General features: G+C 33.9%; 1 long non-coding RNA gene across 1 annotated transcript in view; it reads right to left on the bottom strand.

The window, feature by feature from the left end:
- Positions 1–27,936, bottom strand: part of LOC147830433 (uncharacterized) — a 194,137-nt gene that overhangs the window by 40,605 nt on the left and 125,596 nt on the right. The window lies entirely within an intron of this gene.

Below are 27,936 nucleotides of genomic sequence, written 5' to 3'. Positions count from 1 at the left end.
ATTGTTAACATGTTATTTATACACATAAGTATAATATCATTCTTGATTCCAGAGAGTAAACAATTAGAGAACTGATAAATCAACAGGAAAGTTCTATAATTTGCCTAAAGCAGTTAATACCCTCAAAGGTTGAAAACCCGGGTAAGTTACAGGATCCTGATGATTAGTTTGACATTTCTGAAAAATATGCCATATTTAGAGTTCTTGGAAGTTAAGTAAAGGGTTAATTAAATAAATGTTAAGTGAAAGGTTACAGTTGAGATTTGAAATTTTTATTGTATTTGTCTAGAAGAGTTAGTACTTGTCTTCCTAGGAGTAGGTCTGATTATTGTCTATAATTTCTTTTTTAGTTGGCCTGTATATGTAAAATAAGTATTCAACTAATTTATTTAATAAGAAATTTTCTTTAGAGCATTTTGTTATAATAAAGTAAAAGTGTGTTCCTTATAATGTGGCCCTTGTATGGTATTCGTCCCTAGAGCAGACAAGAATTTTTGAAGCAAAACCACCACAGTAGACACCTGGCTCCCACCTAATTGACAGATAATGAAATCAACTAGGCAATTTCTGGGAAAAGCAAAAGTGTTTAACACAATCCAGTATTCAAACAAAATAAAAGAGAGAGAGAGACACAAAGAGAGAGAGACAGAGTGACGGAGACAGAGATCACGAAAATAATATCCATAAAAATACTTAAAACATTAATAGCAGAATACAGTAGATGATAGTAATATTCCATAGTTTTCTTCAGAAAATGTTCAATCTCAAATCAACATGGTTTATCAAGCAAGAGAATATTTTGTGATGTAGAATTTGGCATCTTGAAAATAGTCTTGTATAGACTCTAATATCTATTATAGTTAAACAAATACTTACTTATATTTAGAAAGTACTAGCCAGTCCTTCCCTCTACTATAAACTTTGAAGAAAAAAAAAGATATAAATACAGTAATTGAACTAAAGAGAATTTTGCATTGAAAGTAAATTGCTCAGGGCTCGGCTTTAGCTCAGCAGCACTGTGTCTGCCTTGTAAGCTCAAGGTCCTGAGTTTGTCCTGAGTTTGTTCCATGGTACAAAGAAAGAAAAGAAAGAAAGAAAGAAAGAAAGAAAGAAAGAAAAAGAAAGAAAGAAAGAAAGAAAGAAAGAAAGAAAGAAAGAAAGAAAGAAAGAAAGAAAGGAAGAAAGAAAGAAGAAAGAAAGAAAGAAAGAAAGAAAGAAAGAGAAAGAAAGAAAGGAGAGAGAAAGAAAGAGTTGCTCAAACTCTGTTTTCTTAATAAAACATTATTACAAAAAGAAATGAATCATTTTGTGAGAAACTGTAGATTCTGACATGATGGAGTTTACTCTGTCCTACTTTCATACCCCAAAATACTATCACTGATGACAATTTTGCAGAGACTTGAATTCCTGCTCATTTAATTTTAAGTGGTTATATTAAAATATTTGTTATTTCTATATTTCTTAGAATGGCTATCAACAGATATTTCAGAAATCTAATGAAAGCAAACATCAACTGCTCCATACACAATTTCCAGGCCATAGGAAGGGTGTTAAAATAGTGTCTCCAGGATCATATGCCTTTGTAAAAAGGAAAAGTTAAAACATCTTATCTGTAAACAATTGAAACCTCTGTCTTTTCCATTCTGACTTCCCTAGCATCACACTTTCCTTCTTGGTGCACATTGAATGCTTATCAACAAGATACAAGAAAAGGAAAGCTGATTGGATGACATATGTGGTTTGGGCATAATGATATATATTTATTTTGTTTGCCATCATTTTCTTGCAGTTAAAATTTTAATAGCTATATTCATATAGTCAGGTCAGAAATGTGCCTACAGCTTACTGTACCTTCTCATCCAGCAACTAAAGACCAAGGTGAAAATTCATAAGAAATTTCCTATATAGTCAGGCTCCCAAAGTATTGAACAGTGAATACAATTTAATTTTAAAATGTAAAGACCTAAAAACCAGTCTCTAGAAAATTCTTCCAGCTTTCAGACATGTAATATTTTAACAACAGGATTCAGTTCATATCCACATAGAGAAAGGGAAGTTCATTCCAGTAAACAGTTACTTAATAATATAATGTATAAAACTGTAAACATACCATACCTTTTTTATATTATACATAATACAAAACTGAATTTATGAAAATATCCCATATTTTAGGGCCTAAACTTCCAGCAGTACCAAAAATACATCTGTGTGTAAAGTAGTATATTTCTCACAAATTGAATTACTTTTCTACTATGTTTATATATTGTAGCATAACATTTTGTCATAAAAAGATGCAGTTAAATAACATGAGATAAAAATTGAAACCGAAAGTGTAAATGAGAACCAAAATGGATAACAGATATTGTGAAATAGAGGAAATGTTCAAAGGGGAAGAGGATAGGGGTGGAGGGTAGAAGGGAAAAAATGAGAAGAGAAGGAAGAAAAAGAAACAAAGCTTATGTAAATAGGAAGGGGTAGAGGGGTTAAAGGGAGGGCAGAGGAATGGGAAAAAAATAAGAACCAAAATATACCATGTAAAAACACAAATTCCCAATGATGAATGTGATCATAATGTATACCTAAAATGTACCAATAAACTCAGTAAATAAATACAAAATTTATGAAAACATAATATTATGATTTAGATATAAATGTTCTCTAAAGGTCTCATATGCTCAGAAGTGAGGCTTTGGAAAGGTAATTGGATCATGTGGTGCTGTACGCAATAGGAGAAAGACTCATTAATCCATTCATTCCTGAATGTTAGGAGATGGGGCCTGGTTAGAGGAGGTGGATCACAGAGACTGTGATCTGGAAGGGTATATTTCTGTCCCTTGGCTCCTCTAATCTTGCTCTGCTTTCTGGTCACCATGGGTTGACCAATTCTGATTTGCCATGCCTTTCCACCTTCCGGCTTCTGTACTGGAGCCAGCCAACCATAGAATGAACCCACTGAAAGTACAAGGCTTTCAGGCTAAATCTCTCTTCCTTTACATTGAAAGTATAAGGTATTTTGTCCCAGGGATGGGAAAGTGATTAATACATACACAATAGATATTATGTAATCAGAAAAAAAACTTTGTGAATTTTATGTTTGACTTATTAGCTTTTTCAGAATTACAATGTCTTCTTAATCTTTTTATCATTCTAAATCAATGTCGACTTCAACATCAAATTTTAGTCATAATTTTGTAAACTTTTCTTAAGGCAACCCTCACACTGTGTAAGGTTTATGTACCACAAAGACGCATTTGTCTACTGTTCTTAGATTTCAAAATGGAAACCAATGAAAATATATTGTGATATACAAAACTCTCTTTTAGGAGAAAAAAATGTTCCAAATAATTCTTTTTTTTTTTTTTTTTGGTACCTGGGATCGAACTTGGGACCTTGCGCTTACGAGGCAGGCGCTGGAACCACTGAGCTAGATTCCCAGCCCTAAGCATCTTCCTTTTAGTTTGTTTTTTTGTTTTTGGTACCAGGGATGGAACTCAGGACCTTACGCTTGCACAGCAGGCGCCGGAACCACTGAGCTAAATCCCCGGCCCCCAAATAATTCTTGTATGTATAACTAATCCTTAAGCACTGCTCCTACAATATATAGAAAATTCCAATTAGTGAGTTATAGCAGAGTTAATAGTGTATTCTAAAAATAATATGCCATGTCCAAGTAGGAGTCACTTCAGAATTGGAAGATGTTTCTGTTAGGTGTCTTTGTTCAACCATCAGGGATGAAGTTGGGCTTAAATTCACAAACTCCTATGATACAATACAATTCAGTATAATTCACACAACATCGAATTTACCTAGACTTAATTATAAATGTAAAACAATGTACGTAACAATGTAGCAGGCACAGCAAAAGCAAAATGGAAGGCCTATGTCTCTCTGCTTAAGTTTCCAAAGTCCCTAAATTGTTTCACACTTGAGTTTATCATATTCACCTAAATTCAGAAAAGCTGTAAGTTCTACAGCTCCATTACACAATGCCAGTTATGGAGCTCCTCAGAAGTAATGACTAGCTCACATTCTCCAGTGCTGCTGCAGCTCATAAACATTAACACTAATTATTTGATAAATATCAGTGATAAAGTACAAGTCAAGTTCTTAGTCTGACACATAGTTTTGCTTGTATATTTGCTTTATGCGATGTTGGAAATTAAAACCCCTGGTTTGTGCTCATCCTAGGCCAATGCTCTACCACTGAGCTATGCTCCCAAATTTGCCACATACTGCATTTCTTAATCAGAATCTCATTTACATTAGACTTATTATCTGTTACACATTCCTTGAGTTAATGTTGCAAAAATAATTCTACTACAAGCCAAAACAATGGGCATCCATAGACTATGAAAGGTCAGAGAGTCAGGTGTTCCCTTTCCTTCTAGTCAATACTGGCCTTTTTTTCCTCATAGATTACCATGATAAGAGGTGAAACAGAAAAAAGGATTTACACATTTACATTGATGGGCATAGTTTTCAAGTGTCAACTGGTAAATACAAAGTCCAGTTTTTCATATAAAAATCCTTAGTTAAACAAGACTAGCAGTATTCTGGATCAAATAAGTGAAAACATAAATAGCCCAATATTTGTCAATATCATATACTAGATAATGGTGACTGAAAGTGTAAATGACAATCAAAATGCATAATAGATAATGTGAAATCAGAAGAAAAGGTCCAAAGGGGAAGGGAAAGGGGATGCAGGAGGGGTAGGGAAAAGGAAAAAATGGAAAGGAATAAATATAAGAAAAGGAAAAAATGGAAACAAAATCTTTGTAAATAGGGAGGGGTGGAGGGGTTGAAGGGAAGGCAGGGGAATGGGGAAAAAAATAAGAACAAAGATATATCATGTAAAGATACAAATTCCCAATGATGAATGTCATTATATTGTATACCTAAAATGTACCAATAAACTTAATGAATTTTTTTAAAAAAATAGTTAATGGTGAAATACTGAATATATTGCAAATTAAGTAAGAAGCAAGGCAAAAAAATACCCTAATATTAACATAAATTAAATTTGTTTTGGAATTCCTATAAATGTAATATCATGAAATAAATGAAGAAAAAAATTTTAAAAGAAAAATGACTGCAACTTAAACAATTTTGATTACCTTGGGAGAATGCATTGAGGTGGCCATACAAAGTGCATAGAAAGCATCAATAGTTTTTAATTCTCTGTGGATTAAATGATTATAAAGGTGCTGTCGTGTCCCAGATATTCTGCTACTTAAAGATGAAACAGTGACTGTATTAGAGTCCTTATGCTTAAGAATCTTATCTTCCTCAAGGATCCCCAGCCTCAGCTGTGAGTCCATCACCTAAGGAGCATTTTACTAAAGGTACATTTATGAGTCACATTCTGGCACTATTGAATCAAAGTATTTAAGAGTGCAGATTCCTTTATTTTAATTTATTTTTAATTAAAAATGAAATTGCATATTGATGGTATACTACATGTTTCAATACATGTATACATTATGATATGGTTAAACAAGAAAGATCATCATGGCAGAAGGACATGATGGAGCAAAACGGCTTGATTTGTGGAGACCATGCAGGACAAAGTACAGGCAGAGAGAGCCAGAGAGGAGGGGATGAGGTACCAGAGATAGTATCCAGAGTCAGGCTTTCATCACTCACATGACATGCCGAGAGGCATGCTCTACAAATCTTCTGAATAGATCCCAAAGCCAATCAAGTTGACATCCCACCTTAACCAATACACACACCATTCTCAAAATCATATTAAACATTCATCGATGTTGTTTTTAAAATTATAGTTATGGCCCAGCACCAGGAAGGAGGCTTCCATGCCACCATTTCACACTCCTAGGGCAGAGAAGGTGAGTCAGTCCTAGCACCCAGGGGGAGGCTCCCCCACCACCAGCCATTCCAGGCTACTAGGGAAGAGAAGGTGAGCTGTGCAGATGACAGAAGCAGCCCCCCCCCGCCCCCGGCCATGGAAATGAGAAGACACATAAACAAGCTTCAAATACAGACTTCTGGATCACCTACAGCAACTCCAAAGGGAAACGAGATGGAACAGTCTGATAAACACCTGAACTCTCTGAACTGGCAACAAAAGAGGATCTGGGAAAAATGAAATCAGAAATAATTACTCAGATAACAGCAAAGATTGTACTCATAGTGCAAGACATGATTAATAAATCTAGAGAGGACACAGATTAAAAAAATAGAGGATCTGAGAAACATGATGGAATCTCAACATAGGAAACAAATGGAATTCATAAAGCAGATGCAAACAAATTTCCAGGAGATTAAGAACTCCACTGAAAGTTTACAGAGCAGAATGAGCCAGTGTGAGGACAGAATTTCAGATATAGATGATAAGATTGCAGTTGGTGACCAGGAAAAGAAAAATTGCTTTAAAATTGTAAGGGAACATGAGAAATAAATCCAGCAGCTGCTAGACAATGCAAAGAAGAATACCATAAGACAGATTGGAGTCAATGAAGAAAGAGGAGAGAGTGCAGATGACATAAAAAATCTCTTCATAGAAGTGATGGCAGAAAACTTCCCAAGGAGGGGAAAAGAATTTGACATACAGATAAGTGAGGCATATAGGACTCCACTTAGCCTTGATCAAAACAAATCTACACATAGGCATATAATAGTTAGGATTCCAGAAACCCAAAAGAAGAACAAAATTCTACAAGCAGTGAGAGAAAAGAAACAAATCACATACAAAGGAAAGCCCATCAGGATCACAGCAGACTTCTCAATGCAAACCCTCAAGGCAAGAAGAGCTTGGAGTGATGTATTTCAAGCCCTAAAGGAAAATAGCCTCCAACCCAGATTGATACATCCTGCAAAACTTCTATCTATGTTCATACTTTTTTCTTCTATTATCTTTTTCCAGTTTTAGGATTAACACAATGTTGATTTACTAAAATGAGGGGAGAAGTGTTCCTTTTTTTTTTCTGCTTTAAATATTTGATATAATATATCAATTAAAATGTATTTGAGCCTGTTGTTGTCATATAGGTAGGTTTTCAAGCTAGGAATATGCTTTCTTTAATAGGTACTATTCAAATTTTTTATTTCCTCCAGAGTTAGTTTCATTAATTTGTCTCCCAAAGTACTTCTTAGAAGTTGTCAAATTTATTTCAAAACAGATTTTTGAAAGATGCTTCCTATATCCTTTTAAATTCTGTAAAATCTGTGGTAATGTCTCCTAGGTCTTGATATTTTAATTTTAAAGATGTATAATTGATATTGTGTAATAGGAAGAAAAGGTCTAAAGGAGCAGGGGAAGTGGGAGGGGTAGGGGAAAGGAAAGAAGAGAAAAGAAAAAAATATGATAAAAGGAAAAAAATGGAAACAAAATCTTTGCAAATAGGGAAGGGTGGAGAGGGTGAAGGGAGGGCAGGGGAAGGAGAAAAAAATAAGAACCAAGATATTCCTGTAATGGTACAAGATCCCAATGACATATGTAAATGTATTTTATACCTAAAATGTACCAGTAAACTTAATGGGGAAAGAAATTATTGTTATGCTGTTTAAAAAGCCTTAATTTAAATGGATTAAAATTATTGGAAATATGGTCTCTCAATATAGAGCAATTATGCTGGAAATAAATAATAAAATGTTAATGAGAAGATGGTTCTCTATTTTGAAATTAAGCAATGCGATTATAAATAACTCCAGGTCAGGAAGTTATCATAATGGAAGTTATAACACATTTTGTACAAGGAGGGTAATAAAGTAATACATGTAGTATCTTACATGATCCAGCTACAAATTAGCTTTGAGGAAAATTTATAGACTAAACATACAGAATATCTCCCAAGAATTGTATACACACTTCAGGAAAGGAAAAATAGTATGATGTTTTTTCAACAAGTAATATTACCCGCATATGGCAAACACAAGAGGATGTTGTATATCAGGAAAAAAACTACACTTCTTGCCCTTACAGAAGAAATTGAAAATGCATGCGTAGCAATCTCAATGGACCAAGGTTACCTCAGCAGCAGTTTGCTATACTAATAAATGTCTAGAAGATAATGGCCACCACTTTGAGCCCCTCTATTAATTGTAGAGACTTAAAGTAACTTGTATTAAGTTCATGATGTCTCAATATATTTAGTATTAAAATATTTATACAAGTTTATCTTTTTCTGGAATGTGTATACATTTTTTGCTGGACTCTATATATAAGAAAAGAACAAAGCTGAAGCTCAATGATATAAGCATAACATTTAAGAAAATAGAAAAACAATAGCTAAATAATGAAGAAAACAAAAGAATAAAGAAAGAAATAATAAAAGAAAATCAGTTAAGGAAAGAGAAAACAAAGGTGATCTATATAGCCAGGGGATATAATAACAAAATTTATATTGTGGCAAAACAAGATCAAGGGGGCAAAAAACAATCACAAAGATCCATTATTGGGAATTAATACAAGGATATAACAGAAAAAATAAGACAAAAAATATAAATATGTGTGTTACCAGGTAGGGGGCCTTGCCCAGGTTCATGATTTCCTAAACAAAGAATTAAGCAGGAAACCCAAGACCGGCAACAGGATTGGTAATTTACTTAAAGAGAAAAGAAACCACCAAAAGAGTGAAAAGATACCTACCACATGGGGAAAAAAAATTTACTTTCAGACAAAGATCTACTATCTAGACTATATAAAGAACTTAAAAAATCAGACCTCTTAAATTTAAGGACCCAATCCAAAAATGGGCATCTGAAATAAACAGACATTTCTCAGACAAAAAAGTAGAAACAGCAAATAAACATGAAAAAATGCTCAACATCACTGGTCATTTGAAAGATGTAAACTAAAATAATGCTGAGATTCCATCTCACTCAAGAAAAGAATGGTTATTACCAAGAAATCAATAAGAAATCCTGCAGGGGCTGTGTGGAAAAAGGAACTCTTTCCATTGTTGCTGGAAGTGTAGACTGGTGCAGCCGCTGTGGAAATCATTGTGGAGATTCTTCAAAGAACTAAAACTGGAGGTTCCATTTGACCCAGCTATTGCCCTTCTTGATACTTTCCCAAAAGAATTAAAAACATCATACCACAGCGATATATGCACACCCATGTTTACAGAGGCACAGTTTGTAATCACTAAATCTTGGAAACAACCCAAATGCCAGTCAACTGGTGACTGGATAAAGATGTGTTTTTTTAATAAAATGGAGTACTACTCAGCTATAAAGAATGAGAAACTAGAGACATTTATAGCCAAATGGATGCACACACTGATGCCATACTCTAAGTGAAATAAATAGGACACACGTGTAAATACCAAATTATCTCTCTGGTGTGAGAAACTGAAAGTGTAAATTAGGACCAAAATGTATAATAGATAATGTGAAATAGGAAACAAAGGTTGAAAGGAGAAGAGGAAGTAGGGAGGATAGGGGAAAGGAAAGAAGGGAAAGAAAAAATATGAAAAAAGAAAGAAAAACTGGAAATAAAGCTTTTTAAATAGGGAGGGGTGGAGGGGTGGAGGAGAGGGAAGGGGAATGGGGAAAAACAAGAACTAAGATTTTTCATTTACAGGTACAAATTCTCAATGATGAATGTGATCATAATGTATACCTAAAATGTACCAATAAAGTTAATTTTTAAAAAAAGAGAGAAGAGACAAGATCAACTCGACAAGGTGGGGGCAGCAGACCAGGGAAAAGAGCAACAAGGGGACTTTGTTGAGGGTTTGAAGCCTCAGGGTGTGGGGTAAGACTGAGGTTTTAGTCTGAGGTAAAACTCCTGCTAGTGTGTGGCTTGACTCACCTTCACCTTGGAACAATAGAGATTATGTTATATGGCCCTTTGAAGAACTATCATGCTGCCCAAAGCCCATGTGTGGGTCAAATCTGTATAATCAATGATATGGTAATTAAGGTTGGGAGTGGCCAAGGATTTCAGAAGACCACTGGGAACACACCTAGGGACCTATTGTATATAAACTGTTACCTGATTACCTTTACCTATTGTAGTTAGATCTGGGCATCCTGGGCCTGAGCTGATGTTTAACTCAGAAGGTGAATCTAGTCCTAGAAAGCAGGCTTCAAGGTGGGTCCTCTCCTTTCCCCAGCTGTTTCCTTGGTTATCTTATGCATCAGAGCTCGCCCAGGAACCAGGCTCCAAGGAGACCCAATCCTCCCTTCTTTCTTCTCCTTTAGCTACCTGCTGCCTCAAGTCAATATTATCAAAAGAAATTTTTAATAAATATTCTACTTGTTCCAACAATACTTCAGTGACATAAATAATTTGAGCAAATTTTAGCTGTGATCTCACTTAACTTCAGTTGACTTAGCTATGTATTGATTAGCCCATACTATTTCTCAATTTCTTGAGTAGAAATGTGAGAAACAAAGAAAAAATTACCAAAATCCCAAACTTACAAACCAGTGAGGTAAATATAGACACTCCTTGTCGAACAAAGGGGCTATCATAGCTTAAAAATATTATAAGTTGAAATGCATTTCATACCTATAACCAGTATTACTTTTTTTTTTTGTACCAGAGATAGAACTCAGGACCTTGCTTTTGTGAGGCAGGCTAAACCACTAAGCTAAATCCCTGGCCCCCAGTATCACTTTTTATACTGTAGTGTATGGGTTATTTGCCCCGTGATCACATTGCTTTGGGAGTTGAAGCTCAGGAAAAGGTATCTTACTGTGTATTACTCACTAGTGATAAGATCAAAATTCCAAATTTGAAGTAAGACTCCTAATGAATATGGATCAATTTTGCACCATGATAAAGTTGATAAACATCATTAAGTCAAACTATTGTTCTTTAAGACACATCTGTACTTCAGAGTAATTTCAGAACAATTTCATCAACCTGAAGTGACAAAGGAACATGTATATGAGTAGTGTGATTGCCTGGTTCACTTCATTCTCTAGCCAAAAAATAAATAAATAAGAAAATTCAAAGTGGTAATTGTCATTGAAGGCATTTTAGAGAGAGTAACAAGTAAAATAAGTTTGAGGGACAAAGTTAACAGGCAATGAAAAACTCCTAAGCAGAGGCAAGGATGGGCCAAAAGGCATGTAGGCATAGAAATATTCAAGTTTGATATTCATTGATTACATCTTAAGACCTGTATTTAGAGATGAGAGGAGCTTGAATAGAGTGGTTTTGAAGGTAAGAATATGATGAGAAGGTCCTAAACAGCCTGTTTTCCAAGGTAAGCTTTTCTGACTATAAAACAACAGCAATGGGCTCTGCAAAGCATTTAATGAAGGGAATTCCCATGAACAATCATGATTTTTGCCAAAATCTTTGCTTTCAGAATATGATCTTTAGAAAAGGGTCACCAGCAGGTATAAACACATAAATGCAGAAACTTGGGCTCCATTCTACATCTACTGACAGAATCTGCCTTTTACTAAAGTTCCCTGATGGTTTTTCTGGACATGTGATTTTGAGAAATGCTGAATCATATTATACCAAAAGGGTGTATTTTTTTGCCTTGCTGTAGGCATGATTCAAGTGAGTGCAACAATTAGGAATAAGAAACTGTGACACTGCAGTTACAAGGTGAAAAGTATTTGATAAGTCATCAATGATAAATAGAAGAGGAAATAATTTAAGAGTGACATTAAATATATATTTGTTGGGTTAAATCTGGAGATTAAGGGAGCAAAACAAGTAAAAAATCATGCCAAGGTTAATAGATTGGGTGAAAGATAGATGGGGAATATATTGAAAGGAGCAGGTGTAGAAAATACCTTATACAGAGAAAAAAGCTGAGTATTATGTTAAAATAACCAGTGATCATATAAAATGAATTTAAAGATGGTAAATCAGTGATTTTTATGGTGTGTTCCAGTTTATAAGGCTCTTCTACAGTTTTGGAATCTTATATCTACTGACTCATGGTATTAACTTAAATTTACCACTTTAATGGAGTTTAAATTTTATATAATAATAGCTACTTTCTTTGAAATTTAAGAAGAAATGACTATCAAGTCATCACTTTAGAGTCAGAGTGACAAAATTTATGTTCATGGATTGTGGAATTGCATTATCCGTGCTATGTACTTTTGACTAGTGATAAAAATTTGTGAGAAACTTTAAGAATTTTGTTATATTAAAACATTTATAGAAGATATTGTCTGAGTTTCCATCTTTTATGATGCTACTCTTGGGAGCTATTCTGCAAACCATGACTATATAAGCTATTCTTCAGCAAGTCTCTATTTCAGCATTGCCTAATGCATCAACATTACTCCTGCTGATAATGGCTTTTTATGTTTATTTTTTAACTGATGCAGTTGGAAAGATCCAACACAGAATGTGGAAAATATTGTTGTTATAATGTTGGTGATAGAAAATACAAAATCACTATGCTATATGTTTGCTCAATATGTCTGAATTATGAATTCTGTCATCAAAATGGAAAATGATAGGTAGACAGCTAATCAACTTCTAATTATTTTATGCTACAAGAAAAATTACTGACTTGGGTGTCTTTATTCTGTATACAATGAATGTTTCATGTGTAAAAGAAAAGGAAAGGACAACTGATTATGTAGATTCAAGTAGGAAAGTTATTTTCTATGGACAGCAAGTCTTAATCATTTATCAACTATGAATAATAAAATAGTCTTGCTAAATCTAGGTTAACATTATTTTAGATTAGTTAACACTATTTTCTCTATATGATAGAAAACATTATGCTGATAAATTTCTCATTCTATAAAATTCCTAGTGTTTTGATTTTATATTCAATTATATTTGATACTAAATAAATTTTATATTCAATGTTATATTACTATAAACATATAAGTTATGTAATGTCCTTTTCACTAACCTGAGTTGCAAATAGTAAATTTTTCAACTTAAAGGCTGAAATAAAATTTGAAATATTCATTTATATTGAAATGCACCTCTACAAAACATACATTGGTTAGATATTTAATACATATAAATTTCTTTTCTATGTGTTATTATTGATGTAGGAGACAGAGAATATAATGATGAATGTGATAAACGTACCCCTTTGAATAGTCTAAAATCTAATATGGTCAAATTGAAGGTAATTAATTGAAGAATAAAGGAGAATAATCTGGAAAAAATAATAACTAGTGCTCCACGATGGAATAGTTAAAAGCTGTCTTACTAATGATTGACATTGCATTCAATAGTGTTTCTGATTTTATTGGCTTCAAAGTTTCTCCAGTATAAATAATATTTCTATTTCTATAAAAATAAATTAAGTAAAGAAATTGAGTTTAAGATAATGTATGTAGATAATCCAAAGCTTAAATCTACTCATAAAGAAAATAAGGGGAAAAAAATCATATACTTTCTATTATAACAGAAAGTGTGGTTACATGCTATTTCCATGAAAATAAATACAAAATTAGCCCTTTTGCATAAGTTAACTTTTCTGTGTGGCCTGCTTTCTGTAGCAATACCACTACAAATTTATAGCATAATTTGTTAGGCTAAGAAAATCTATACTCTTGTTTTCATTTTCATTACTTTTAATTAGATTTAACATGCTCATATAATAATCAAATAAATGCAAATGAGTTTCCAAAAGCCTATGGGTTGCCAGTGGTTGAGTGTCATTCATTAGACCATTTCTTTTCCTAGTCTGTACTTCTCTTAAAGGGTATGCCATTTAAATTACAATTGTCCAGCCTTATCTACAGTTTTGCTTCCTGCGGGTTCAGTTACTCATAGTCAACCAAGATAAAAAAAGTATTAAATGAAAAGTTCCAGAAATAAATAATTTATGAGTTTTAAACTAAGTGCCATTTGAGTATCATAATAAAATCTGAAGTCATACTTTAGCCCAGAATATCCACTACCTGCTGGTAGTTAGTAGCCTTTTCAATTATCAGATCAGATTGACAGTCCTGGTGTTGCAGGGTGTGTGTTTTAATCATATTTATTTTACTTTATTGGTGGCTCCAAATCATAAAAGAGCCAAAGAGAAGCTATAAATTGCTTCATTTTAATGAAAAGGGTGAATGTTCTTGACTTAGTAAGAAGAAAAATTACATGCTGAAGTTACTAAGACCTACGGTAAGAGATTATTCTTAATCTATTATTATGCTTCATTTGTAAATTGTAATCATAGGTCTGTATGTATAGTACATAAACTGTTTAGCACTGTCTGTGATCTGCAGCATTCATGCAGGACCTTGGATTGCATGCCCTGCAGAAAAGAGGATGGCAGTACCTTGTATATTTATTAAAATAGAAAGTAGACTCTGTCAGGTTACCCAAATAATCACAGAATCTACATAGATACAAACATACTTTAAATTTTATAATAAATATGAGTATATTTTATGTAATTCCAGTTTAGTTTAGTAACCAGACATTTTAGTCTGAGTTATTTTCTGTTGTTTGCCTTTTACAACTTAAAGAAGAATAAAATAAGGATAGAAAACAGAAATGCCAATCAAGAAATCAGAAGAATGAATGAATACAGCAAGAAGTTGTTTTTTCTGGTTTTATTACTATTTCTAATCAGTCTTGTTTATGATTATCAATTTTGCTTTAACATAAAGATCAGCAGCTTATGGATAGAAATCTAAGGTAATTTTTTATGTATTTGCTATTTAAAATATACTAAGATACCAATATATGCCCACCCATGTTTATAGCAACATAGTTTGTAATAGCTAAAACTTGGAAATAACCCAAATGCCCAACAACTGGAGACTGGATAAAGAAGATGTGAGGCTTTTTTTAATAAATGGAGGACTACTCAGCCATAAAGAATGAGAACCTAGAGACATTTATAGCTAGATGGATGCACATTGAGGCCATACTCTTAAGTGAAATAAATAGGACACACGTGTAAATACCAAATAGTTTCCCTGATGTGAAAAATTAAAAGTGTAAATAAGGATCAAAATGAATAAGTAATGTGAAATAGGAAGAAAAGATCTAAAGGAGTAGGGGAAGTAGGAGGGGTGGGGGAAAAGAAAAAAGGAAAAAGAAAAAACATGAAAAGTGGAAAAAAATGGAAACAAAGTCTTTGTAAATAGGGAAGGGTAGAGGGGGTAAAGGGAATGCAGAGAAATGGGGAAAAAATAAGAACCTAGATAAGTCATGTAAAGGTACAAGATCCCAATGATGAATGTAACTGTATTGTATACCTAAAATGTACCCATAAACTTAATGGAAAAAAATATAAATAAATAAATAAATAAATAAATAAATAAATAAATAAAATATTTTTCTCTCCTCAAAAGCCATAGACTACAATTTAAAATGCATTCAGATTCTGTTACTAAAGAAAATTCATAGACTGCATGTACATGTTGCAAAACTAGTTGAAAAATAAAATCAACCATGAAGATATTCCACAGTCAGAAGGCAAAACAATGTGTAGTTCCAGCTGAAATTTTCAGGCCCATTCTTTACATCTTTATATTTCTTATTTCACTACTTTTTAAACACAGTGAACATATGAAATTATAAATAATAATTTTATCTCAAAAATCCTACTTTGCTGCAAGTTACCCATTTGAATTTTGCATTGGCTTTTCTAATGAGACAAATTACTTATCCCTTTGTGTTTGGGGGGATGTTTCTTACTTTACTTTTCCTAAAACATTGAATTGTTTGGATTACACAAGAACAATAAAATTTCTATGAACCCTTCCTTGAAAATAGTATTGTATTAGTATTTTTGAGGTGAATTACCAAGATATTATCCCAATGGTTGTTAAATAAAGATTTCAGTCTCCATGGAAAATATGAGAATTGTTTTCTTATGGGGAATCCATCAAAGCAGTAACTAAGTATCAGTGTAATTGAAAAAGGTTCAGAATAGAATACATTGCATTAAATTTCTATCATTCATCAAAGGAAAAATATAATGCTAACTCTGCTATGGAAAACAAAAGAAAATAAATGATTCAATTGATGGATTAATGTACTTCATCAATTTTATGCTATAGTAGAGTTTTATTTAACTAAAATCTGACATATTTTTGGTTTGAAGGAAAAAAATTGTATTTTTGTGATTCTTGCAATTCTGGATCAAAATAGGACCATTTAGCTTATCATTATATTCTATGGAAAATATGTTCCCAAGTTATTGGAGAAAATTTTTCATGAGTACATATTTGATTCTTCATGATTTGCATAACTATTTTTTAATGATGTTATGATTTATATTATCTACAATGCTTATTAATTGTGAATTTGATCTTAAATTTGTAAATTATATTTAGGCTTATCTTGTGAGACCTGAGTAACTCCATTTTAAAATTTGGCCCCATCTTAAAGTAAGGTGGCCTGGACATGAATTCTAGTTCAAAGAAAAACCACAAGATGTACTTTGGCCACCTGCTTGTGATAATGTTCAGCAGTCCCCTAGCAACTAGCCTAGCAACAGCTAATCGGTAGCTGCCTCAATGTCCCAGATGCTCTTCTCGATGGCCTGCAACAGCTAATCAGTAGTTACCCCAATACCCCAGTATCCCAGATGTTCTTTTCGATGACTTGAGCAGCCCTTTGCAGTTCAGTGCGCAAGGCCCAACCAATTAGGTTTAAACTTTCAAAACTTGCTAAATGCTAGCCAATTGTGTGATTTGCGTGTGATTTGAAACCCCGCACCTTTTTGAAACCCCGCGCCTTGCTGCAACCTCTATAAAAACCCCTGGTGTTTTAGAGTCGGGCTCTCAATCCTGACCCGCTGCGTTGGTGTCGATGAGAGTCCCTGCTCGAGTTTGAATAAACAACCCTTGAGTGTTTGCATCGGAATCGGCTCCTTGATGGTCTTTGGGGACCTTGCGATCTGGGCACAACAATTATATAATTAGGCATAAATATTACTGTAAGACATAAATATAAAATGTTAATATGTCTAACCAGATGATGCTATGAAATAGTTTTTTCCCCTTTTCTTCCTTTTATAGGAAGAACACTGGAATTATACTTAAAGCATTCTTTTTCTCTTTTGGTACTGGAAATTGAACTCAGGACCTTGTGGTTGTGAGGCAGGCGGTGGCACCACTGAGCCAAATCCCTGGCCCCTGAAAGCATTCTTACTCAGAGCACATTTTTAGGCTATTTATATGTATGTTGGAAAAATTTTTTAAATAAACTAACACTGTCTCAAGGGTGGATTTTGTTTGTTTGTTTCCATATAATTTGTACAATTTAATAGGAAAAAAATAAGAACCAAGATACATCTTGCACAGGTACAAGCACCCAATGATAAATGTAAATGTATTATATACCTAAAATGTACCAATAAAAGAATTTAAGCAAAATAATAATAATAATTTGTACAACTTTTGCTTAATTATCACTTTATTGGCTTGATAGCCAACTAGAGGATTAGTAATGCAGGCTTTTGGGTGTGTCTGAGTGAGTCATAGGGGCATGACCCTGCCTTTGCATCTAGTCCCTGACTCCTTCCTTTTTTGGCACCTTTTCCAGTCTCTGCTTCCTAGCAGTCATGAACTAATATCCTTCACATCCTTTCACCATAATGTGTTTACCTTTGAGACAGCCAATCACAGAGTGAAATTTCTGAAGCCATGAGCTAAAATAATCTTCCCTTTCTTTAAATTCCGATCAGGTAGTTTTCTCAGCAACTGGAAAGCTGACTAATACAATGTTTCTCCTCTCCCTGCTTCTCCCCTGGCCACAGTGATGGAGCTTCATACAGCAGCACTGGGTAAATCAATGAATTTGACAGATAAGTGACCAGCAGGAGCAGTAAACCATTGACATCAGCTTGAGTCTACATTAGCACACTGTTTATTCATATGCACACAGGTTTGTGGCAGGAAAAAAAAGGATTTAAATTGATTATTTTAAAGGGATATTTTTCAAATTAAATATTTATTAACTGGCATAATGGTTAAGCTATGTAAAATATAAGTTTGAAATTTTATAAGTAATTTTATTCTTACTTCAGGATTCTACATAAATTATTTTATGGAATATAATAAAGTGAAGAAATTGCCTATTTTAATTTCTACTAGAAAAATATGTAGCTAAGACACAGAGGTTAAAGTCTAAGAATCTAAGACAAATAATTAATTCAGACAAATCTGAACAAATGCTGCCAAAGCTGTGGGGAAAAAGGAACCTTTCTCCACTCTTGGTGGGAGTGTAAATTGGTACAAAGCCTATGGAAATCAGTATGGAGATTCCTTAAAAAACTAAAATTAGAGGTTTCATTTGACCCAGATGTCCCCTACCAGATATTTTCCCAAAAATGTTTAAAGCATCATACCACAGTGATATATGCACACTCATGCTTATAGCAGCACACTTTATAATACCTAACTTAGAAACAGCCCATATGGCCATCAACGGATACATGGATAAAGAAAATGTGGAATTTAAATACAATGAAGTACTACTGTACTATAAAAAAAAGAATCATTTGTAAAAAAATGGATCCACCTCAAGACCATAACCTTAAGTGAAATAAATCAGACCCACAAGATTAAAACCCACATTGCTTCTCTTGTGTGATGAACTTCAAGGGTAAATAAGGAGCATAATGGAGGATAGATATTGAGAAGTAGGAAGAACATATAGGCTTGACTATAATGGCCAGATAAACTTATAAACAAGTGGGAGAGGAAAGAAAAAAAGAGAATGAAAGGAAAAAATGGAAACAAAGCTTTTATAAATGAAAGGCAAAGAAGGGTTGAAGGGAGGGAAAGGAATAGGAAAAATAAATTAAGATATATTATGTACAGGTAAAAATTCCCTATAATGAATATGACCAATATATATGACAAGTATGTACTAATAAAAAATTTAAGAAAAAAACCTTTAATCTTTAATGAGACTGAAAGACACACATACTATTTTAGTGGAATGCAAATTGTTTTGAAGTTGTAGCTCCCTTGAAAAAATCTCACAGCACCCCCAAGAGACCCTGGAAAATCCTTTCTGTAGCACTGTACCATTAAATACTGGTTTGATATCAAAGCTAAGGATGTGACTGATTCTACAGAGCAAGTTGTCTGAAACCATATTCAACAATTACAGCACGGAGCTTAATATTTTTGAAAAATTAGAAAAGTCCACACTCAGCATAATGTATCAAGTAATAGAAAAATCATGGGTTGACTATAATGGCCAGATAAACTTATAAATGCCATAGAAATGAGGAAAATCTTTCAAAACAAGTTTCACCTTTCACCTTTACTGGGACTCTGGAAAAATATCTGACTGAACCAGAAAAGGATTTGAAGAGACACAAACAGGAAATTCTGGAAGAGAAGTATATAGAAAATTAAAAATCAGTTTTTATAGATGTGATAAAATTTAAGTGAATGTACATAATAGGTGAAGTAAGCATTTTTGGGGTATAGATCATAAAAAATTATATTTCATCAACTATGTTTCAGGTAAAACTACACACATAGAAATATGCATTCAGAAATGAATGGTACATAATTAGTGAACTTAGGAAAGCATGTTTAGTTTGTAGTCTATTCAGAAGAATTGAGCCAAAGAGAACAGGTTGCACAAACTTTACTACTTGTGAGCACAAGGATGAAAAGAGCCAAAACAGAAAACCTTGGAGTTCAGCCAAACTGAGCGCAGGGCTCAATTGTGAGTAAATTGTACACTATCACTTGAATGTCAATTTTGTCCTAAGAAGCTGGGAAATAATAAAATTATAAAAAGATTTATTTGGGTTGTCAATAAAGTGTTTCGATGGCTTTTCAAACTTATAAGGGCTCCAAATAAAATGACATTATAAGTACAAATAAAGCAGATGTTAGTGAATCTCTGTCCTCTCCTTGGTTGCACCTCATTAGTTATGCCATTACTGCATAGACAAATCTCTGAGAAGCCTATTGTCCCCATCAGTTTGATGCACCAAAGTGGCTGGTAATCAACAGCCTGAACACATTTCTTTTATTACATCCTCTGAAACTTTTCTGCTATGAAAGGAACATTGATTACATGTGAAAAAGCTCAAGATAAGCATAAGAGCCAGTCAACAGGGACTATTGAACTTTCTATGAGTGGAATATTTATTTCTCTAATTTAATATTAAGAATCACAAAATCTTGTAAATTTCTTAATGGGAAGAAATCAGCAAATTGCAAAAAAATATTGCAAACTTTTGAATTTTAATTCTCATAAAAATTTTTAAAGTATAAATTTAAATATTTTCTTGCTCAATGAGTGAGTATAAATAATGCCATATTACAAAAACTGACTTCATTCATTTGAAAAGAAAGGATATAATTTAACATAAATCTGACTCAAAGAAACTTAGAAAAATCAAGACTTCCTTAACACAAGTGACATTTTTGTTTACAACATGAGCTGCACAAATTCTGACTTGATGTGCCATTAAGAACCTCTGTCAATCAAGTTTCCAATTTTTATTATCATCAATAGAAAAAGTTGAAAAGCTCAAGGGATAGGGATAATAAAGATGACATGAGCTTTGCTGTAACAAAAATCAAATCCAAAATTCCCACTTCTTTTTCAAGTTAAATAAAAACAACTTACTTAAGTATTTAAGCCTTTTAAGTAGAATTAACTTTATTTATTTGGGGTTTATTTGTCCAATTTACATTATTTTTTTTAAGAAAGCTAACATTTTTGTCTCAAACATTTTGAAATGTGACTTTTTTGTTGTTTTTATTAGTACACTTTAGATATACAAAATGATAACATTCATTATAGGGAATTTGTACCTGTACATGATACATCTTGGTTCTTCGTTCTAATTTGACTTTATATTTTGCACAAAGGAAAACTATTATCTATTTTTTTGTACAGGGATTGAACTCAGGACCTTGCACTTGCCAGGCAGGTGCTGTGCTGCTGAGCTATATCCCTGGCCCCCAGGAAATCTATTTCAAACACAACCAAAAGAGAGCTTATTAAAATATATTGTATGGTTATGTACATTTTATATGGAGAAGGAAAAAGCAGTCAGTAGGTCCATAATTATTGGATTCTCAAAATTATACATTAAACAAAAAATTTTACTAAAAGTTAAATTATGCAATTTGATAGTTAATTAACATGATTAATTAAAATTAGTGTTGAAATAATTTATTCCGCTACAATATTTTGCATAAGTAATTTTTAGCATTCAAGTTTTAATATATGATGATATCTTGCTATTTTTACCAAAAAAATACATAAGCTCTCTCTTGTTACCTTTGCTGTCTTATGTGTACCATGTTGTTTCTGCTCTGACATTTCTGTTTGTCATCCCTGCCTTGAAGTCAGTTGATTATAGATGAAACCTCTACACACTAGCTTGAGACAGCTGAGTGACTCATCTAGTCCTCATCAGCAGTCCATGAGATAGTCCTCATCAGAAGACCTTCAGTTTGTGATGCTTCAGGACCTGGGAATTAGGAAGACACAGAGCTAGCTAGGATAAGTAAATGCCCCAGCACCTAGGAGCACAGCCACCTCCTGGGCCACCGTACCACCACCCACAGTGCCAAGGAATTGAGCCACTTGCAGCACAGAGGAGGTGAACCTTCCGGGCCGCCATATCACTGCCCCCAACACCAAAGAGTTGAGCCAGAAGCACACATCCCTCCCACCCACAACACCCCCACCCACATTGAAATGAGAAGATACATAAACAAGTCTCAGAACCAGACTTCCTAAAACAAACCCAAAGGGAAACAAGATGGAACAATCTGATACTAAACAACCTGGACTCCCTGAACTGGCAATGAAAGAGGATCTGAAAAGAATGAAATCAGAAATAATTTTTCAGATAACAGCAGAGATTGTGCCCATAGTGCAAGATTCAGCTAATAAATCTAGAGAGGACATAGACTAAAAAAGAAAATAGAGGAGCTGAGGAACATGATGGAATCCCAAAATAGGGAACAAATGGAAACCATAAAACAGATGCAAACAGATTTGCAGGAGATTAAAAATTCCATTGAAAGTTTACACAGCAGAATGAGCCAGTGTGAGGACAGAATTTCAGATATAGAAGATAGGATTACAATCAGTGATTGGAAAAGAAATATTTCTTTAAAATACTAAGGGACCATGAGAAATCAATCCAGCAGCTGCTAGACAATGCAAAGAGTAATAACATAAGACTGATTGGAGACAATGAAGACAGCACAGAGTGCAGATGACATAAAAAAAAACTATTCACAAAAGTGATGGAAGAAAACTTCCCAAGCAGGGCAAAAGAACTTGACATAAAGATAAATGAGGTAAATAGGACTCCAACTAACCTTGATCAAAAAAATAAATCTACACATAGGCATATAATAGTTAAGATTCCAGAAACTCAACAGAAGAACAAAATTCTACAAGCAGTTAGAGAAAGGAAAAAAATCATGTACAAAGGAAAGCCCATCAGAATAACAGTAGACTTCTTAACACAAACTCTCAAGACAAGAAGAGCTTGGAGTGTCATATTTCAAGCCTTAAAGGAAAACAGCTTCCAACCCAGACTGATGCTCCCTGCAAAACTATCTTTCAAAATTGATGGAGATATAAGATAGTTTCATGACAAAGAGCACCTTAGAAACTTCATGAATACCAAACAAGCACTAGAAAAAATTTTAGACAATATCCTAGGAAAAGACAATGAGAATCACAACTCCAGGAAGCAAAGCAGAATGAATCCATTGGGCAAGACAAGATATTAAATGCAAAGGGGGAGAATTCAACAAAAAGAAAAAGTCATGAAAATGATAAGTCAATATATATCAGTTATAACCATCAATGTTAAAGGTCTCAACTCACCAATCAAAAGAAATAGACTGGCAGAACAGATCAAGAAACAAGATTCAACGATATGCTGCATACAAGAAACACATTTAATTCAAAAAGAAACTCATAGACTGAAAGTTAAAGGGTGGAAAACAATACTCTATGCAAAGAGAAACCCGAAAAAAAGCAGGAGTATCTATCCTCTTTGCAGATCAAGTGGATTTCAAACCAACACTGATTAAGAGAGACAATAAAGGACACTACATCCTTGTAAAGGGAACAATCCAAGAGAAAGAGATGACAATCATAAACATATATGCACCAAACACTAGTGTACCCAAATATATAACACAAATGCTATCCACATGAAAAATCAAATAAGCACTAATATAATAGTAGTGGGGGAACCTCAGTACCCCACTGTTATGAATACATAAATCACCTAGACAAAAAATAAGCAACAAAATACTAGAGCTCAATCAAACTCTTGAACAAATGAACTTAACAAATCTCTACAGAGTGTTCCAACCCACAAAATCAGAATACACATTCTTTTAAACTACACCAAGGTTGTTCTCCAAAATAGTCCACATACTCACCCATAGAACATGTTTAAGTAAGTGCAAAGGAATTGAAGTTATCCCCTATACATTATCAGACCATAGAGCAATGAAATTGGAGATCAATAGCAAAAGAAACTCAAAAAATTTCATAAACACATGGAAATTGAACAACCTACTTCTGAATAAACAATGGGTCACAGAGGAAATTAAAGAAGAAATCAGACAGTTCCTACAATTAAATGACAATGAGAATACAAGATATCAGAATCTATGGGACACAATGAAAGCCAACTTATGAGGGAAATTCATAGCAGTGAATACTCATATTAGGAAAACAGAGTGAGCCCAATTAAACAATATGATTCTGAACCTCAAGCTTCAAGAAAAAGAAGAACTTGGCAAACCCAAAGCTCATACAAGGGAGGAAATTATAAAGATCAGAGCAGAAATCAATGTGATACAAAGTAAGAGAAGGATACAAAAAAATCAGTGAAGCCAAGAGTAGGTTCTTCAAAAGATTAAACAAAATTGACAAACCCTTAGATAAAGTCATCAGGAAAAGGAAAGAAAAAGCACAAATCCATGCAATTAGGAATGAAAAGGAGAAAATTACAACAGACCCAGCAGAAATCCAGAGGATCATCAATACCTACTTTAAGAAACTATACACCAATAAGATGGAAAACACAGAAGAAATGGACAGATTCCTAAATAGGTATGAATCTGCAAAGTTGAAGAAAGAAGACCTAAAAATTCTAAACAACCCAATATCAATCAATGAAATTGAAAATGTAATTAAAAACTTACCAACTAAGAAAATCCCAGGTCCTGATGGCTTCACTGCTGAATTCTACAAGACATTTAGAGAAGAAGCACTGGCACTACTGTTTAAACTCTTCAATGAAATTGAAAGGGAAGCAATACTCCCAAATTCATTCCTGGAAGCAAGCATCACCTTGAACCCCAAAGCAGAGAAAGAGTCAACCAAAAACAAAGCTAGGCCAATCTCATTAATGAACATAGATGCAAAAATCCTTAATAAGATACTGGTAAACAGAATGGAGGAGATCATACACCCTAACCAAGTGGGATTCATCCCAGGGATGCAGGGACTGTTGATATGCAAATATATGTTGATATGCAAATCAATCAATGTAATACCATATATCAATACAGCCAAGGACAAAAACCATATGATCATCTCAATAGATGCAAAAAAAGCATTCAACAAAATCCAATACACATTTATGATAAAAACCCTACAAAAAATTGGAATAGATGGTCTCTACCTCAATATGATAAAAGCCATCTATGAAAAACCAAGAGCCAATATCATATTAAATGGCCAAAAACTGAAATTCTTCACACTAAAACAAGGAATAAGACAAGGATGTCCACTATCAGCACCCCTGTTCAATATAGTGATGGAAACACTAGCCACAGCAATTAGACAAGACAAAGAAATAAAAGGAATAAAGATAGGAAATGAAGAAGTCAAATTGTCATTGTTTCAGATGACATAATGCTATATATGGAATACCCCAAGAACTCCATCAAAAGTCTTCTAGACTTAATAACCAAATTCAGTCAAGTAGCTGGTTACAAGGTCAACACACAAAAATCAATAGCTTTCCTCTACAAGAAACAACAGACTCACTGAGAGAGAAATAGGGCAAATAATTCCTTTCACAATAGCATCCAAAAAACTGAAATACCTAGCAATCAACCTAATGAAAGAAATCAAAGACCTCTTTTCTGACAATTATAGCACTCTGAAAAGAGAGATTGAAGATGATATCAGAAAATGTAAAGACATTCCTTGTTCCTGGGTAGGAGGAATCAACAAAGTGAAAATGGCCATACTTCCAAAACTGCTATATAGATTCTACGCAATTTCAATTGAAATTCCAGCATCGTACTTCACAGACCTTGAGAAAACAATTCAACAGTTCATTTGAAACAAGAAGAGACATAGAATAGCAAAAGTAATACAGGCAACAGAGACATGGCAGGGGGTATCACAATCCCCAACTTGAAACTATACTACAAAGCTACTTGATAAAAACAGCATGGTACTACCAGAGAAACAGACCTGAGGACTAGTGGAACAGATTAGAAGATGTAAAAACAACTCCAGACACACTCAGCCACCTTGTCTTTGACAAGGAGCCAAACAGCCTCACTGAAGGAAAGATAGCCTCTTTAATAAATGGTGCTGGAAAAATTGGGCTTCAACTTGCCAAAGATTAAAACTAGACCTATATCTCTCACCATGCATTAAACTAGAATCAAAAGGGATTAAAGATCTAAATATTAAAACAGAAACTCTGAACCAGTTGGAACAGAGTTTAGGTAGAACTCTTGAAGACATTGCTGTAGGAAAAGATTTTATGAACAAAACCTCAGTTGCCCATGATCTAGCACAAACAATCAACAAGTGGGACCTGTTCTTACTAAAAATCTGCTACACAGCAAGCGAAACCACCAACAATGTGAAGAGACAACCCACAATGTGGCAAAAGGTTTTCACCTACTGTTCCTCAGACAATGTCTACTATCTAGAATCTATAAAGAACTTAAAAAAATCAGACTTCCCAAATTTAAAGACCCAATCCAAAAATGGGCATCTGAAATGAACAGATATTTCTCACACAAAGAAGTAGAAATATAAAATAAACATATAAAAAAAGTTCAACATCACTGGTCATTCGAGAGAGGCAAATGAAAACAACACTGAGATTTCACCTCATCCTAGAAAGAATGGCTGCTGTCATGAAATCAACTAATAACAAATGCTGGTGGGGCTGTGGGGAAAGAGGAACTCTGCTCCACTGTTGGTGGGAATGTAGACTGGTGCAAGCACTGTGGAAATCAGTATGGAGATACCTCAAAGAACTAGGACTGGAAGTCCCATTTGACCCTGCAATTCCCCTGCTGGGGATTTTCCCCAAGGAATTAAAAGTATCATACCACAGTGATATATGTGCGCCCATGTTCATAGCAGCACAGTTCGTAATAGCTAAAACTCAGGAACAGCCCTAATGCCCGTCAACTGGAGACTGGATAAACAAAATGTACTTTTTTCATAGAATGGAGTACTACTCAGCCATAAAAAATGAGAAATTGGAGACATTTATTGCTAAATGGATGCACATTGAGGTTATACTCTTAAGTGAAATAAATAGGACACACATGTAAATACTGAATAGTTTCTCTAGTGTGAGAATCTCGAAGTGTAAATAAGGACTAAAAGATATAATAGATAATGTGAAATAGGAAGAAAAGGGGGAAAGGAGAAGGGGAAGTGGGAGGGGTAGAAGAAAGAATGAAGGGAATGGAATTAATGTGAGAAAATGAAAAAATGGAAGCAAAATCTTTGTAAGTGGGGAGTGATAGAGGGGTTGAAAGGAGGGCAGGGGAATGGGGAAAAAAGTAGAACCAAGAGATATTATGTAAAGGTTCAAATTTCCAATGATGAATGTCATTATACTGTATACCTAAAATGTACCAATGAAATTAATTTAAAAAAATACAAGAATAAGATATGGCTTATTCCACATGTAGAAATATATAATGAGATAGTATTAAAAATTGTGGACACTTTGATGAATGAATATTTATTCATGTATTGTTTTAAGCTTATACTGTATTATATTAGTACTACTATATTTTAATAGAAATGGTATCATTGTAAAAAATATAGTGAGATATATATAAACATATAAGGTTATAGTTAATATAGAGAGAAGCTTTTAAAATTGTTAAATTTCTAACTATTTTTTGGTGTTCAGTAAGTATTGGTAGAGAATATAACAATATTCTAAGACCAAGAAGTTACTTGGAGAAATAATATGTGTATGAAGGAACTAGTAAATAATATAATCTAGAATCCATCTTGAGATTTTACAATGTAGATGACTTTATGAATTCAGAGAAGACAAAATAAGAACAGAGATAAATATTAGGCAAAACTTCAAAAAAGAAATGGACACAATGTTGGTGTGACAGTTAAGCTGGTGATTGATCATGGAGATGCTATACTCATTAGTTGCTTAACATACTGAATTAACAGCTAATGTAATACTAGGAGATGGGGCACAGTTGGAGGTGAGTCTGAATAATACATCAAGTACCAAATTCAATGAGCTTGAAAGCATTACAAAACCAAAATGTGACTACAGTTTATCAGGTGAGGGAAATTTCAAGGCAGCCCAATATTCATGCTATGGCATGGGTACTTCTGTCTGCTTTTACTCAGACTTATATTAAGAATTAGGATGGGCTGGGGATTTAGCTTAGTGGTTTCGCAGTCTGCTGTGCAAACACAAGGACCCGAGTTCAATCCCCGGTACCAAAAAAAAAAAAAAAAAGAATCAGGAGTGCACAACAGAGCAGAAAGTTTTGAAAAACTTAAATTTTGGCCTGAAAGAAATCACCTATAATGTTGGGACCAAAGAGTGAGATTCCTGAAGAGATTAGTTCCATCAAAGAAAATCCAAGTATTTTGAACAAGGATAACAAGAAAGATGCCTTGAAGTTATCTTCTGAAATGATAAGGCCTGACTCATCACAGGCAAAATTGGGCAATAGTTAATCCTTTCCTTTGAGAAGTGAGAACCTGGGCCACTGCTCAAGAGAGCCTCCTATGAAACTGGTTCTCTGAGATTCATTTCATTATGCTTACCCATCCAGGCTGTC

This window comes from Heterocephalus glaber, unplaced genomic scaffold (genome assembly GCF_053883595.1).
Source record: "Heterocephalus glaber isolate CG9 unplaced genomic scaffold, H.glaber_assembly_v1.0 deba00000122, whole genome shotgun sequence".
NCBI classification, from domain to species: Eukaryota; Metazoa; Chordata; class Mammalia; order Rodentia; family Bathyergidae; genus Heterocephalus; species Heterocephalus glaber.
Note: the sequence above shows the minus strand (reverse complement) of the source record. Positions and strands in the feature narration are given on the sequence as shown.